The 12,353-nt window shown below is 44.6% G+C and overlaps 1 protein-coding gene across 5 annotated transcripts in view; it reads right to left on the bottom strand.

The window, feature by feature from the left end:
- The window catches only part of eva1ba (eva-1 homolog Ba (C. elegans)), a 75,003-nt gene extending 63,953 nt beyond the window's left edge, over positions 1-11,050 (bottom strand). The window contains exon 1 of one of the 5 annotated variants that reach the window (XM_072548572.1): positions 10,764-11,050. The gene's annotated coding sequence lies outside the window, so the exon portion shown is untranslated. Of the gene's footprint in view, positions 1-10,051; positions 10,206-10,390; positions 10,608-10,763 lie in introns of those variants that run through there. The other 4 variants (XM_072548569.1, XM_072548573.1, XM_072548570.1 and 1 more) reach the window with 4 other exon arrangements.
- Between the last annotated feature and the right edge of the window lie 1,303 nt (positions 11,051-12,353).

Here is a 12,353-nt window from a genome sequence, read left to right as displayed (position 1 = left end):
TGCTCTCTTCATGATGTAATGCTCATCCACCAATCACATGCCCATCATGGGTCCCACAGCAGTCAGGGGAACGCAGTCTGAGGGTGTACAAATTGGAGGTAGGAACTGACTGGCTTCGAGAATAGTTAAACCTTCCATTTTTCAAATCTCTGGCTGAAGGGAGATGGTGACTGAGCTTAAGTGTCAAGCTAGCTTGTTAGGAACACTTTTTTTCATGGAATTACATAGACTCTATAGTGCAGAAGCAGCTGAACTTGATCCCTGCAGTGTTGAAGTTCCACATGACCTTTCACGTGTTCCCGGTTTATTTAACCCTCTATTCTTCTTCACATATTTATGTAGATTTTCCTTATATGCGTCTGTGCTATTCACTTCAAACTTTGAGCAAACATTTTCCTGATTTTATTTTAAATGTATGAGTGATTAACTTCTATTTATGACTCTTACTTTCACCTCCGCAGCACATGGAAACTACTGAACTGCTTCAATACTCTTGATATTTAGGGTCCAGAATAGGAATGTACTGACCATCTGTCCAAAACAAGCACAGGAAACAGTTTAATGTGTTTCAACTTGAGCTCTGTGGTATTTTTCAAACCTTTTGTGTTATCTCTCAAGCTGACAAAAGATTTGCAAAGAGACAGGATGTAAAAACTGCTTGAAGAGGACAGTGGTAAATTTAAGTCAGACTTGAAAGGGTGCAGAAAGGATTTACAAGGATGTTGCCGGGGTTAGAAACTTTGAGCTACAGGGAGAGGCTGGGGCTGTTTTCCCTGGAACATTGGAGGTGGAGGGGTAATCTTATAGAGGTTTACAGAATCATGAGGGGCATGGATAGTGTAAATAGATAAAGATCTTTTTTCTCTCAGGGTGGGGGAATCCAAAACAAGATGGACTTGTTTTCCCCCTGGGGGAGGGGGGAAGGTGTTGTAAGATATGAAAGGGAATTAAGGAGCATTTTTTTCACACAGAGGATGGTGCATGTATGGAATGAGCTGCTAGAGGAAGTGGTGGAGGCTGATACAATTACAAAAGGCATCTAGATGGGTACCTGAATAGGAAGGGTTTCGAGGGATATGGGCCAAATGGGATTGGATTAATTTAGGATATCTGGTCGGCATGGACAAGTTGGATCGTAGGGTCTGTTTCTGTGCTGGGTAACTCTATCTTCTCCACATCTACTCAATCAAATTCTTTCATAATCCAACTTCCATGAGGTCACCTCCTCAATTTTCTCTTTTCTACAGGAGATAACTCTATTCTGTGCTGTCTTGCCTTGCCTGATAATTGCACCATCGCTTGTTGTTATAATCCTGGTAAATAATTATTTCATTTTCTTCAGGGCATTTATACCCCTTTTATGGCATGGAGTCCAAAACTGTACTTAAGTGTGTCTAAATTAGGTTAATTTCATCCCATGGATTTTGCATTCTAGTGGTCTAGAAACGAACATACTGTTTTGTTTCCATTTCATTTGGTGTCTGTATTACTAATATTAATTTATGAATTTGTATCGCTGAATGTCTTACAACTAACTGTAATCCATTTAGACTTGTACTTTCAAAGGAGTGTGAGATCGGATTATTCCTTTAATCAAAAATGATCCAAATTAAACCTATTTATATTCAAACTCTTTCACTATTTACACATACATTCTCAAAGGTCACTTTGCATTTTGTCATTGTCACTCAGAATAACCATATCTCCAGCTTCGTTCCATCCACAGTTTTTCCCATTATAGTAAACTCCCACCATGTTTTTTTGCAATATACGAATATGACAGACTGTCCAGATACAGTCCAAGGCACATCCACAGCACACACCTTCTACTTCAGAAGGTAAGCATCCTTTTCATTTGTTTTCTTTAATAACTGTGAACCATAGAAGACTAAATTTGCAGTGGATGAAAATGTGTAACGGTTTTGTGCAAATAAACAAATTAAGAGAGGCTGACACACAATGCCATTTGACTATCTCTTTCTGACTTCAGAGTCCTGATAACTTATGTTAATAGTCAACAAAAGTGTCACATTTGAGTGGGAGCAGCGGCCGAGGAAAAACGAACCCGGGAGACTACAGCTAAGGTAAGACAGTTTGTTTCAAAATTACTTACCTGTCGCGGGCAGCGGAAGTGAGGTTGGAGCGCATAGCTGGGCGGGAAGGTAAGTGACTAGTATTTGAGTGGGTGTGTTCTAGACCCCAGGTCCTACTTCCGTAGGGCCTCCCTCCCACCCTCCTCCTCTAACCTAACTTTAAAGTCCACAGGTTATTGACTCAGTGTTCTTGTTTTTGGAGACAGTGTACAGTCATGGCAGCGCAGGCGGTGGAATGTTCCTCCTGCAGGATGTTTGAGGTAGGGGTGACCACCGATACTCCTGCCGACTTCGTGTGCAGGAAATGCAGTCAGATCCTGATCCTCACCGAACGAGTTAGGGAACTGGAACTGGAGCTGGATGAGCTGAGGATTTTGGGAGAGGCTGAGAGGGTGATCGATAGAAGCTACAGGGACATAGTTACGCCAGAGAACAGAGGTAGCTGGGTAACAGTTAGAGGTGGGAAGGGGAAGAAGCAGGCAGTGCAGGGTTCCCCTGTGGTCGTTCCCCTAAAAAATAAGTATGCAGCTTTGGAAACTGTTGGGGGGGACAGCCTTGCAGGTGTAAGCTGCAGTGAAGGGGTCTGTGGCTCTGAGATTCAGAAGGGAAAGGGGGAGAAGAGGAGAGCGCTAGTTATAGGGGACTCTCTAGTTAGAGGGACGGACAGGCGGTTCTGTGGACATGGGCGAGACTCTCGGATGGTTTGTTGCCTCCCAGGTGCTAGGGTCCGAGACGTCTCGGACCGTGTCTTCAGAATCCTTAAGGGGGAGGGTGTGCAGCCAGAAGTTGTGGTACACATTGGCACCAACGACATAGGTAGGAAGAGGGGTGGGGAGGTCATTCAAGAGCTCAAAGAGTTAGGCTGGAAACTAAAAGCTAGGACAGACAGAGTCGTCATCTCTGGGTTGTTGCCGGTGCCACGTGACAGAGAGGCAAAGAATAGGGAGAGAGTGCAGTTGAACACGTGGCTGCAAGGATGGTGTAGGAGGGAGGGCTTCAGATATTTGGACAATTGGACTGCATTCTGGGGAAGGTGGGACCTGTATAAACAGGACGGGTTGCACCTGAACCAGAAGGGCACCAATATCCTGGGGGGTAGGTTTGCTAGCACTCTTCGGGGGGGTTTAAACTAATTTGGCAGGGGGATGGGATCCGGACTTGTAGTCCAGCAAGTAAGCTAGCTGTGTGTCAGGATGTCCAAGACTGTAGGGAGGCTGTGGAGAAGGTAGCACTGACAGGGACTACTTGCGGACACAGAGATGGGCTCAAGTGCGTATACTTCAATGCAAGGAGTATCAAAAATAAGGTGGGTGAACTTAAGGCGTGGATCGGTACCTGGGAGTACGATGTTGTGGCCATCACGGAAACATGGATAGATGAGGGACAGGAATGGCTGTTGGAGGTTCCTGGTTACAGATGTTTCAGTAAGATTAGGGAGGGTGGTAAAAAAGGAGGGGGGGTGGCATTGCTAATTAGAAATGGTATAACGGCTGCAGAAAGGAAGTTTGAGGGGGATCTGCCTCTGGAGGTAGTATGGGCTGAAGTCAGAAATAGGAAAGGTGCAGTCACCTTGTTGGGTGTTTATTATAGGCCCCCCAATAGCAGCAGAGATGTGGAGAAACAGATTGGGAAACAGATTTTGGAAAGGTGCAGAAGCCACAGGGTCGTAGTCATGGGCGACTTCAACTTCCCAAATATTGATTGGAAGCTCTTTAGATCAAGTAGATTGGATGGGGCGGTGTTTGTGCAGTGTGTCCAGGAAGCTTTTCTAACGCAGTATGTAGATTGTCCAACCAGAGGGGAGGCCATATTGGATTTGGTACTCGGTAACGAACCGGGACAAGTGGTGGGCTTGTTAGTGGGTGAACATTTTGGTGATGGCGACCACAATTCTGTGACTTTCACCTTGGTTATGGAGAGAGATAGGTGCGCACAACAAGGAAGTTTTTACAATTGGGGGAAGGGAAATTACGATGCTGTAAGACAGGATTTGAGGAGCATACGTTGGGAGCATAGGCTGTCAGGGAAGGATGTGGTGGAAATGTGGGACTTTTTCAAGGAGCAGATACGACGTGTCCTTGATATGTATGTACCGATCAGGCAGGAAAGAAATGGTCGTGTGAGGGAGCCTTGGTTGACGAGGGAGGTTGAATGTCTAGTAAAGAGGAAGAAGGAGGCTTACATAAGGTTGAGGAAACAAGGTTCAGACAGAGCAGTGGAGGGATACAGGATAGCCAGAAGGGACCTGAAGAAAGGGATTAGGAGAGCTAAGAGAGGGCATGAAAAATCCTTGGCGGATAGGATCAAGGATAACCCCAAGGCATTCTATGCGTATGTGAGAAACCTGAGAATGACGAGAACGAGGGTAGGTCCGATCAAGGACAGTGGTGGGAGACTGTGTATTGAGTCGGAAGAGATAGGAGAGGTCTTGAACAAGTACTTCTCTTCAGTATTTACGAACGAGAGGGACCGTATTGTTGAAGAGGAGAGTGTGAAACGGACTGATAAGCTAGAAGAGATACCTGTTAGGATGGAAGATGTGTTGGACATTTTGAACAACTTGAGGATAGACAAGTCCCCCGGGCCTGACGGGATATATCCTAGGATTATGTGGGAAGCAAGAGAGGAAATTGCAGTACCGTTGGCAATGATCTTCTCGTCTTCACTGGCAACTGGGGTGGTACCAGGGGACTGGAGAGTAGCGAATGTTGTGCCCCTGTTCAAAAAAGGGAATAGGGATAACCCTGGGAATTACAGGCCAGTTAGTCTTACTTCTGTGGTAGGCAAAGTAATGGAAAGGGTACTGAGGGATAGGATTTACGATTATCTGGAAAGACACTGCTTGATTAGGGACAGCCAGCACGGATTTGTGAAGGGTAGGTCTTGCCTTACAAGTCTTATTGAATTCTTCGAGGAGGTTACCAAGCATGTGGATGAGGGTAGAGCAGTGGATGTAGTGTACATGGATTTTAGTAAGGCATTTGATAAGGTTCCCCATGGTAGGCTTATGCGGAAAGTCAGGAGGCATGGGATAGAGGGAAATTTGGCCAATTGGATAGAAAACTGGCTAACCGGTCGAAGTCAGAGAGTGGTGGTAGATGGTAAATATTCAGCATGGAGTCCAGTTACAAGTGGAGTTCCGCAGGGATCAGTTCTGGGTCCTCTGCTGTTTGTAATTTTTATTAATGACTTAGAGGAGGGAGTCGAAGGGTGGGTCAGTAAATTTGCAGATGATACAAAGATAGGTGGAGTTGTGGACAGTGAGGAGGGCTGTTGTCGGCTGCAGAGGGACTTAGATATGATGCAGAGCTGGGCTGAGGAGTGGCAGATGGAGTTCAACCCTGCCAAGTGTGAGGTTGTCCATTTTGGAAGAACAAATAAGAATGCGGAATACAGGGTTAATGGTAGGGTTCTTGGTCAGGTGGAGGAACAGAGGGATCTTGGGGTCTATGTACATAGATCTTTGAAGGTTGCCACTCAGGTGGATAGAGTTTGTAAGAAGGCCTATGGAGTATTATCGTTCATTAGCAGAGGGATTGAATTCAAGAGTCGTGAGGTGATGTTGCAGCTGTACAGGACTTTGGTTAGGCCACATTTGGAGTACTGTGTGCAGTTCTGGTCGCCTCACTTTAGGAAAGATGTGGAAGCTTTGGAGAGGGTGCAGAGAAGATTTACCAGGATGTTGCCTGGAATGGAGAGTAGGTCGTACGAGGATAGGTTGAGAGTTCTCGGCCTTTTCTCGTTGGAACGGCGAAGGATGAGGGGTGACTTGATAGAGGTTTATAAGATGATCAGAGGAATAGATAGAGTAGACAGTCAGAAACTTTTTCCCCGGGTACAACAGAGTGTTACAAGGGGACATAAATTTAAGGTGAAGGGTGGAAGGTATAGGGGAGATGTCAGGGGTGGGTTCTTTACCCAGAGAGTGGTGGGGGCATGGAATGCGCTGCCCGAGGGAGTGGTAGAGTCAGATTCATTGGCGACCTTTAAGTGGCATTTGGATAGGTACATGGATGGGTGCTTAATCTAGGATAGAAGTGCGGCACAACATCGTGGGCCGAAGGGCCTGTTCTGTGCTGTATTGTTCTATGTTCTATGTTCTATGTTCTATCGCAAACCAATAGGAAACACTATTTCCCATTGTCCACTAGTCACAGTAACTACCTTTACCCCACCCTGTTTTCTGTTTTTGTAGTTAGTTTATTATTCATTCTGTGACTTGTCCTTTGACGCCTTACGTTCTGACCTTATACTCGCATGTCTACCATGCAGTTACTTATCAAAGATCTTTTGAAAGTTCACATGCATTACAACCACTCAATTACTTTTGTCTGCTCGATTACTACTCCAGAGGGTTTCAGAAGGTGAAGTAAGACCTTCTCTTTTAAAATCTTTGCCACCTATCCTTTATTATACTTTTGATTCCCCCAAATTTCAACAATAAAAGGTCTTTGTATAAAATTAATACCTTTCCTACCACTGACTTTAATCTCATTGATCAATATTTCTTACATTTCTTCCCCCCCACCCCCTCTCTTTTTTAAATATAGGATGATGTGGACAAAGTCAGAAGTCACACGACACCAGGGTTACGTAAAATCACAAGCTTTCAAAAAGTGCTGCTCCTTCCTCTAGTGAAGTTCATCTGAGGGAGGAGCACCACTCCGAAAGTTTGAGATTTTAAATAAACCTGTTGGGACTATAACCTGGTGTCATGTGACTTCTGACTAAATGTTGGATAACCTTAGCTGTCTATCCCTTCTATATCACTGTTCTTTTTTTTTAAAAAATACGTGCAATATGCTGTCTTTTGCCCATTTTCTGCAAATGTCTTTGAGCATTCTATCTGGAAACATATTCAGGTTGAGGCACCCTGGCATATTTTGGAGCAAGTAATGTTAGCGTCATTCAGGCTCATACTTAGAATACAGAACAATGCAGCAAAGAAACAGGTCCTTCAGCCCTCCAAGCCACCACTGCCACTTTTTGCTCTTCCATGCTAAAACTGTCTTCACTTACAGGATCTGTATCCCTCTATTCCCTTCCTATTCATGTATGCGTTCAGGTGCTGCTATTGTGTCTGCTTCCACTACCTCCTCTGGCACACATTCCAGGCACTCACCATCCTGTGTGAAAACATTGGCTCGCACATCTCTTTTAAAACATCCCCCCCTACACCCCCCCAGCTAGAACTAGTGTCCCCTGGTAATTTACCACTCCACCGTGAAAAAATGCCTCATACTTTCCAGTCTGTCCATGCCATTCATAATCTTATAAACTTCCATTGGTGGCCCCACAACGTCTTGCGTTCCACCGAAAACAAACCCAGTCTATCCAACCTTTCTTCATAGCTAATTATTCCCCCATACCGGGCAACATCCTGGTAAAACTTATCTGTACCCACTCCAAAAATCCACATCTTTCTGGTATTGTGCTGACCAAAACTGTGCTTACAGTTTGTGAATGAATATTTTAACAAATTGTTTTCACCATGTTGGATTTGGGCAGTCGGGTGTCAAAGCTATCTGTGTTATTGCTTTCTGCCAATGGAAATAACAGACAGTGATTCCAGGCCACATATTGGTGGCTTATGACAGTATCTGATCACTGCTGGCATACAATAAGCAGAAGATTAAAAGGAAACATGGTACCTTTAACAACCGCACAAAGGTCCAAAAGAAGTATTTTTGAACTTTGATCCCTTTTGCAATATATGGCAGATAATTTGCATATGACAAAGACACTCAAACAGCAGTGATCAGGTATTACTCTGTTTTCATTGATGTTTGAGGAATGGACATCAGGACAATTATAGAGTCGTACAGTCATACAGCACGGAAACAGGCCATTGGGCCCAACTTGTCCATGCTGACCAAGGATTTACCAAGACTGAAAGGCCCAAGCTACAATACAATAGAATTCGGTATCTTTTATTGATATGGGATTTGCATCCGGGGCTCACCAGCTTCTTCATTCCCTTCCGAGTAAGTCAAAGTCACTCGTTGAAGAAAAACCAGGAAGGAGGAAAAAAAAGGGAGAAAAAAAAAGACGATGAAAGAAAAAAAAAATCACGGGCAGAGCAGAGGAGCTCAGACTGGAGCGTCTTACGCTGCCGCCATCTTGCACAAATATCACAAAAGGACAGGCCTCACAGACTGGGATCCCCATTCCTACAGCACAGGAGACTCGGGCAATCGGACAAGAGGCTCACAAAATCATCTCTCTCTTCTTCTTACACTAGTGTCCTGGGAGCTTCCATGACAACAGACCAGGTTTCTGTTTAACACCTCATCTGAAAGTCCACACCTCCAGCAGTGTAGCACTCTCTCAGCAATGCACTGAAGTCCCAACCTGATTTATACAGCCAAGTCTCCAGAGTGCATAGAACCCACAAACCTTTGATTTCAAATCGAGATTGCCACCACTGATTCATGACTGACACCTCGACCGTGTTTCTATTTTGGGCCTCACTGGAATGAAATCTGGCAATCCCTCAAGGTCACTTAAACTTCAAGAAGATTCAAGGCAGCGAGTCAAACTGTGTTTCTTGGCAGAAGTGAGACTGGAAGGATGTATGTGATGAATTAGTAGTCTACGATCTCAAAGGAGCTGCCTGTTAAATATCTTAAGTTCATTGTTTGGGAATTGTCACAGCAGTGGCAATCATTCAGATGTTTGAACCTAGCTCAGGTTTGGGAGCCTGGTGTCCTGGGTCCCGGAGTTAAAGAATTACCGGAGGGTCAAAATTTAAATATTTAGAACACTGAAAGTGACCTGAGAAACACATCAGTAAGAGATCTGCCACAAATTCATGTGAAAGAGTCAATGTGGCTGCAATAATTATTACCTTTAATTAATTTGCATTATATTTTTCTTTGCAAATGACAAATGTGTAATCCTTGACGCTAATACTCTCGAGTATCAGTGCTGAAATATTTCAGAAACAAACATAACAGACTCTCAGAACTGGAAACCTATGGGTTAGGGTTTCAGTATTTGAGGATAACGTCTGCACTGCACTGTAGAGCTGATCCCAAGACCACTACAGGGATCATTGTCTATTGGGAGGAGGGGGTGAGTGCATTGAACAGAGAAGAAGAATCTGAACTCAGAAACCAGTCTCCCAACTAGTAGAATTAGAAAGACCAATAAGTAAAAATTGTTTCTTGCAAACAAGCGGAATTATCTCTCAGATTGCCTCTCTCCTGCCTGGGTTAGGGAAGCAAATTTACCCCAGACACACAATCTTATTTCAGTCTCTGCATCAGACTGAATGGGTAGGATACATGTCAATATTCACACCATAACTGATTCTCTATTGAATTGATTCCACTGGTCTGTGAAACTGAGCCTCACGGCTATTTTTCACCACAGTGCAGTTTAACATCAGTTGTACTCATGAAAATAGGCAGTTGCTGGAAAGCTAGAAGCTCTTACAAAAGACTTTTGCAACATTTAAGCAATTAATTTCACTGCATGCGATACTCACTAAGGTTAAAACAGTTACATCAAATGCACAGAATATCCTTTGTGCCGATGTTACCCATTTCCCCCTTATCCCTTAAAATTCTTCCAATGTCCATCCACAGCAAAAATGTACTTACTGCTCAGATTATACACGCACAAATGGAATGTTTAGATAGTGAAGAGGTCTGGACTAGCTCCAATTCAATAATAAATTTTACAATGCCAGATTTTAACTGCCTCAAAACGAACTCATTAACACAAGATTAAAAATGAGCCCCATACCTCTCTAGTTGTTCACACTCTTAAAGCAGTTTACTTACAAATCTAATGTCTATTTCTCAGAGCCCCTTGCCCCTTTAAATCCAGTGCCAGTTTCTCAGAACCCCTTGCCCCTTTAAATCCAGTGCCAGTTTCTCAGAGCCCCTTGCCCCTTTAAATCCAGTGTTTCTGAGGTCCCTCTGCCCCTTTAAACGCAGTCCCTAATTCCTCACTCTGTCTCCGTTCAGTCCCGAACAGAGGCTTCTCGATTTTGTTTTTGACCGAGTATGTCTTCGCCGGAGACTGTCTTTGGAGTTCCCGGTAAAGCGTTAATCCTCAGTGAGAGAGGGAACTGGTTCCGCTCACAACGAATCCAGCAACACATCACTGACCACCAATAATCAGGCACTCTTCATCCCATTTTAACTCACGCTGGATGTGTTACACTGAAATCCCGGACGGTCACTTAGCTCCCAATTAGATATTTCCCCCAGTCTCGGCTACCCTGTGAAACTTAACACACACACAAGAGTAGGGAAACAAACAAAAACAAAACTTCTCAATTTACAGACCTTCAAAATGATCAACGTTCTGCAGCTCAGTAAACCCCAGAGCCTTCTGACAAAGTCTCAGTGCCCCCAGGCCACCCTCCTGCCTGGCCTGAGCTGACAAGAGTCCGGTGATGCTGAAAAAAAGCCTGTCCAGTAAAGTAACAGGGGAGTTGCAATATTCACAGACTGCCTGTCTGCAGGAAGCTGTGTGTGTGTGTGTGTGTGTCTCTCACTCACTCACTTACTCCCAGCAAACAATCTCAGAAAGGGGACCACTTCCTTCCAGATGTTCCCAGACACCCATTAGCTAACTGCAGAGAGAAATGTTGACTGCACATGACCTCGAGAAGAGAGCGAACAGAAAGCACCCCCTTCAAATAAAAGACACACTCACCAGGATATAATCTCTCCTTGCTCCTTACCCTGCCTTCGGTATTCACTGTCTACAGCAAATAGAGAGAGGGAGGGAACATGCAGCTAGTTGACAGGAGTCCGGAGCTCTGGCTAGGAATTGGGGGGAAAAGAAAGAGATCTGTTTAGCATTAAAGCAGCGGCAACAGGAAATAGTTGCCAAAGGGATTGGTGTACTCCCCTGTGCTAAAGGCAGTTTACAGTGTGGCTCATTTAATCGTCTCCTTAGGACCGACACTGAATGTAATATTGCCTCCTTAAAATCACAGCCACAGAAAGATTTTGTAGTTATTTTGCAGGAGGGAGGAGGAGGAGGAGATTATAAAACGTCACAGGGAGTAGGAAACTTAATAGATCCACGGTGCATTCTCTGTGAGCGATTGAGTGCAGACTAATGCTTACCTAAGAATTCCTACAGTGTGGGAACAAGCCATTCAGCCCATCTAGTCCACACCGATCCTCTGAAGATTGACCCACCTTCTTTCCACATTCCTGGAGCCCTCCATTTCCCATGGCTAATCCACCTAACCTTCATAATCTCTATGCATTAGAGGGCAATTTAACACACCCAATCCACCTGACCTGCACATCTTTGGACAGTGGGAGGAAGCCCACACAGGTGCTACCTGAGAGTGGAATCGAGCCTGGGTTCCTGGGGCTTTGCGATACCAGTGCTAGCCATTGGGCCACTCAGACAAAACTTCATGCAGTTTCGCCAAGTGGACTTTAATTGACTGCAGGTTATTATCTCAAGCTGAACACAACCTTCATAATGCGCTTTAGAATTGAGCCAGAACTACTGGGATAGTCTCCTTCCTTGCAGCCAAATTTGGGGAGATTCAAGTCTCTTCCAAACCCCACAGCACACGAACACATGCCCTGTTTTGGCAGCCCTGTGGACTAGCTCACTCAGACTGGTGCCAATGTGCAGAATGGAATAATGGTGCTGTTGTGGATGAGGTGAAGTTGAGGCTCAGCACAGGAAATTTTAGCAGCATTTTAAACATGATCAGGAAACACTGGCTGAGCTCAGCCTTGGAAAGTGAAGAGAATGTTACTATTTAATCAGGAGGTGAAGCCATTGACACTTTTTTTTTCGCGGTCACAGTGTTTGTTGTCATTATGCAGTAAGGGCGCAGTAACTTCAGGTCAGGGAGGTATAAGGTTAAACGCAAATATCCAAAAGTTCTTGTCTCACTTGCACCAGTCCACTGTTGGCATGCAAGGTTTGTCATCAAATTGCTAAGTTCACAAAATAATTCATCTTGGCTCCTTTGAAAGCACATGACAAAGCCACAACTCCAACCCAGAAGGACAAGGCCAGCAGATGAATGAAAGTGGTACAAACTGCAAGGTGCCCTCTGAGCCACCCACCGTCCTGACTTATATATAGTTTCCTGGGTTGAAATTCTGAAACTGCCATCCGATCAAAGCTAGAGGTGTCTCTTCCCCCAGCCTCTCCAGGGAAGATGATCAATCACAATAATGTCACTGGACCAGTAACTCAGAGCTCTGGTCTATTGTTCTAGGGGCATCTCTTCAAATTTCAACATGGAAGATGGTTGAAATTTGA

The sequence above is a fragment of the Chiloscyllium punctatum genome, chromosome 27 (genome assembly GCF_047496795.1).
Source record: "Chiloscyllium punctatum isolate Juve2018m chromosome 27, sChiPun1.3, whole genome shotgun sequence".
NCBI classification, from domain to species: Eukaryota; Metazoa; Chordata; class Chondrichthyes; order Orectolobiformes; family Hemiscylliidae; genus Chiloscyllium; species Chiloscyllium punctatum.
The sequence above is the reverse complement of the archived record's forward strand: the minus strand, read 5'-3'. Positions and strand labels throughout refer to the sequence as shown.